Here is a 4,645-nt window from a genome sequence, read left to right as displayed (position 1 = left end):
AAGAGGGATCTATATATCTTTCCCAAGTACATGCTTCTTCTAAACGGGATTTGAATCCAGTCCATCAGTCATTGTCCCAATGGTTTGCTGAGTTTCTAGACATTCTCAGTTAAATAAAGATATTTGCCCACAAAACCTGTCTGTTGGGTGTTTTCACTGCATAGCAAACTGCAAGATCTTCCTAAGTCCAACTTTGATTCAGGAGGCTCTGCTGGGCAGCTGGTGAGGAAAGGGACCAAAGGATTGAACTGTAAATAAATTATTGGTAATTTCCCCATGGTCTTCTGCCAGCATGATGTCAATAGTTGTCTCTATTGTAATGCATTTCCCAGGATGCTGCTCCCAGAATGCGAGAAGAAGAAACACTCATCAGAGGTCAAGAATATCAATCCCAGGCTGGCTGAAAAAGATCCGCATCTGGCCACATTTTAGGGTGCACGCTATAAATGACCCAGCTGAAGGTACTGTGGAAAATTTTTCATTAGGTTCTCTCAAGAGTAATTATTCTAGTTTATTCAGTGTCTCATATTTAAGAAATAGCTATGAAATATTAAGCAGTATTCTTCTTTTATTCCATGTGTTCAAATTGAAACTTACTAAGCCAGCTGGTACTGTTTTAACCATGGAAGTAAACATACATTTAAAATTCAAAATTTGGTTCATGTTTAAGAGGGAAGATGGTCTCTAGTTATGGTTTAGACATTAGCTGATTTTTGAACGTTAGCAACAACACATCCCTCCCTGAAACCATGTTTTGAGATTTCTTTAAATTATTAGACATTATTTAGAACAGGATTATACTGACATAAAAGTTGTACATCCATACAGAAAATTCCTGTATCCTATCACTCCAGTTTCAGCTATTAATAATATATAGCATAGGTGAAGTACATTTGTTACAATTAGTGAAACAATGTAAGTATATTTTTACTAATTAAAAGTCCATAGTTCACCTAAGAGTCACACCTTGTGTTGTTATATTCAATGATATTTGAAATATGTACAGTATTATTTGTCACCATTATGGTGCCATAGAGAAATGCGTACACTAATGTTCATAGTAGCATTATTCTTAGTAGCCAATAGATAGAAACAATCCAAAGTCCATGAGGTGATGAATGGATAAATAAAATGTGATATCTACACAGAATGGAATAATTTTCAACCATAAAAAGGAATTACAGTTTGACTTATTCTACAAAATGAATGATCCAAATAATATAAAAATTATATTATTGTTAGTGAAATAAGGCAGGCGCAGAAAGACAAATATTATATGATTCCACTTGTATGAGGTACCTAGTGTAGGCAAACTCACAGACACCGGAAGTAGAAATGACCAAGGTCAGGAGGCAGGAGTAAGGTGGATTATGATTTAATGGGTACAGAGGTTACGTTGAAATGATGCAAAAGATTAAGATGTAGATTGTGTTGATGGGTACACAGCATTGTGAAAGTTAGAAATGCTAGTGAACTGTATACTTCAAAATTAGGAAAAGCATAAATATGTATATTTCATCACAATAAAATAAGTCAACAATCCAACAGAATGGACGATGAATGAAGGAGCAACATATTTGATTAGAAGGAAGCTGAAAGAGTCTTGTAACATTTCAAGAAGAAGGGGGATTTGGAGGGACTTTCAAATGGGCAGAGGGGCCGTGGGACTCTATACTGAAACATAGTGCAATGTTAGTGTTCAAGCTTTTTCAGACTGACACTTTCAAATTGATTAGGTTCCCTACAGCTAGAAAGCTAAAGGTTCTCTTCCTCATTTCTGAAATGTTCCTCCCCTTTGCCTTCCTCCACCCACCAGGGAGGTTTGTCCAACAGCACCTCAGTCCACACTCAGTAACCACCTGCATCCATACACTCCCACCCTGTGTCCACATTAACGAGGCTCTCTGAGTAATTCCTGAGCAGCATCACCAGTGTCCTGACACTTACTCTGTGTCCTCCTAGAGCCCCATGAGGACCGTTTGGAGGAACTGCCCTATGTGAGGGCAGTTGAAGAGGCTCCTTCTACCTCCAGGGTAAGCTCCCCTTATTTATCAGAGATTAAAAGTTTGCTTCATTTCTTTCTTTTCCAATTGATTTCAGATCTGAAGATCTACAATGTTCAAGACAGCTGATGTATACAATTTTGCTTGGTTGGATGCATGCTGATTGAAGCTCTTTCCCAACAGATAACTTATTCAAAAGGCCATTTAAAAAATGGCAACATCAGTTAGAAACTGTAGAGTCAGACACACTTTCCTCAGCAGAAAATTTCCCTCCTTGAAATAGACTTTTGTATTTGCTCCTCAAAGTGGACCTGAGAGATCTTCCAGGCAAAGATCGAGCATTTACCACAGCTTTCTTCTCTGGTTTCTTTTGGGGCCATTGACTCAACAACAGTTTCCCATTTGCTTTTCTGAGGACAAAAGAATAGATGAAATACCTGTGTCCACAGAGCACATGATGCTGAGATCCTTACACTGTTTTCTCTTCTCTAATCACAGGTGGATTGGACAGCAAACAAAAACGGTATGTATTCAGAGATCACCCCTGTGCTGAGGAACAACCTAGATGATGAAGAAGGTGGGACTCTCTTGCTGGCTTTGCTTGGAGAGACACCCTGATTCAGGGTCCCTACAGGGATGAGGGCTGGGGGTGTAGAGCTAGAGACTGATTTCCCAGTAAAGAGCCATGCCCAAGTTCTATGGTCCTGGAAGTAACTGCATCATTTAGATGATGTGGGTTTGTGTGTATCAGGGTTGGGGTGGGGACCATGTGTGAGCCTATGTGCTGTGATTGTGAACCTGCATGCGTGATCATGTGTGTGTTTCCTCATGAGATATTTCCCTCTTACACAGCACAGTTCACCTGGCAACAAACCTCATCACCACTGCACACTGTCTGTACACTACCTTGTTCTTCCCTCAACACAGCTGTTGCCCAGATTTGGTTAATATTCCTTTTCCTCAGAAGGAGATGGTGCAGAGATAAATGTTCTCAGCTCTTGACCTCCTAAGTGGAAAAGCCAAACTGAGAACCCAGGGGTGGGTCCCAATGTGGGTGCTCTGGATCCCTGACCTGCACTTACCACTCAGCCAAGGGATCCTCAGTCATGGAGCAAGGGAGTCTCTGCATCCGTATCCTTGGCTGGAAGTCCTAGCATCTCCAAAGGTCCAGACCTTGCCCATCAGGTGGCCTTAGTGGTCACAGAATCCAGGGCAGCTATGGGTGGACTTATCAGTTGACTTTGGCACAGTCATTAATGTGAAATTCACCTCAGGACCTGCATTCTCCTGGTCAGCTCCCAGATTCTGAGAGGTGTGAGACCCCATGTATACAGTACAGGTCATATCTGTCAGTGCTGGTGTCATTGCTTAAACAAGGCCAAAAGCAGATAAGAATCAGGGAGCTATTTTATTGTATTGGATAACATTACCATAAGCCTTAGAATTGGTCAATTCCTGTAGCCCACACCCAAGGACTCAAAGTGGAACCTGACTGTTAGGCTGTACACTTCTCCTGCACAGCTGGGTTAGAGACAGGCTGTACTCAGTCTGGGCTCCCTCCTCATAACGAAGTGTCCCACTTATGGAACAGCTCCCTAGAGTATGGACAACCCCTGTCACAGTGGGCATACGTATATTTTATAGACAACAAAGACTGGGAGTAAAATATGATACGATTGATAGTGGTGGTATCTAAATGGTAGGATTTCAGTTTTGTCAAATCTTGTGTATTTGATTTTCTTTAAGACAAGTGATTCGTAAATAAATATAGCATATTTTGTCTAGGACTGAATTCAGTCCTTTAATGGAGGTTGCTGTTAATCAGGTATAAAATATCATACAACAGAAGACATGATAAATGCAGTAGTTGGCATTGTGGATGCTGGGGAAAGAGTGATCTGGAAAAAATCAAGAGACAGTGGCAATTTAGCAGAAACTCAAAAGAGGCAGGATGGGTCATGGGTCTGTGTCATTGAAACAGAGCATGCATTTTAGTGTTTACCATTTTTTAGATCGACCCTTCCCTTCTGATGAGGCTCCCCTTAGCTAGAAAGCCAAAGCTCTGTTTTCATTTCCTTCCTCTTGTCCTTTGCCTTCCTTCATCCGCCAAAGAGGATGGCCCAACACCAGCTCAGCCCACACTTACTAACCTCCCACATCCATACACACCACCCCATGTCCTCATCGAGAAGAAAGCCCCTGAGTATTTCCTGAGCAGCTTTACCAGTGTCCTAATTGTTACTCTGTGTCCCTCCAGCTCTCCCTGAGGATGTGGCTCATGACCTGCACCGTGATAGGACAGAAGAAAAGCCTCCGTGGATCCCCAAGGTAAGCTGGATTTTTTCTGGTCTGAGATAGAAATATTGCTTTATTTCTCTTTGAATAGAATTAAGTTATGAATATTTGAGGGTATTCCTTCCAGATATATACAACTCGCTTGGTTGGGAGATTGTGGAGTGAGAGTCTATTACCAACTCATGGTGCCTGATTCCACAGGACATTAAAATTGACAGCATCCATTACAGCCTGTAGAGTACGGAGCTCTCTCTTCTGCAGCGATTTTTCCTGTAGGAAAAGAACTCTGTAATTTCCAACCTAAATGGACTTGGAAGTTCCATCCTCCCAGCAAAGTTCTTGCCTTT

At 41.4% G+C, this 4,645-nt stretch overlaps 1 long non-coding RNA gene across 1 annotated transcript; it reads left to right on the top strand.

Annotated features, from left to right (window-relative positions):
- Nucleotides 1-1,970: 1,970 nt before the first annotated feature.
- Nucleotides 1,971-4,323, top strand: LOC308610578. The gene is made up of 3 exons (XR_014014586.1): nucleotides 1,971-2,033; nucleotides 2,502-2,526; nucleotides 4,261-4,323. It is a non-coding gene; the product is annotated as an uncharacterized lncRNA (long non-coding RNA).
- The last annotated feature ends 322 nt before the right edge of the window (nucleotides 4,324-4,645 follow it).

The sequence above is a fragment of the Mesoplodon bidens genome (genome assembly GCF_964165515.1).
Source record: "Mesoplodon bidens genome assembly, contig: HAP1_SCAFFOLD_939, whole genome shotgun sequence".
NCBI classification, from domain to species: Eukaryota; Metazoa; Chordata; class Mammalia; order Artiodactyla; family Ziphiidae; genus Mesoplodon; species Mesoplodon bidens.
Note: the sequence above shows the minus strand (reverse complement) of the source record. Positions and strands in the feature narration are given on the sequence as shown.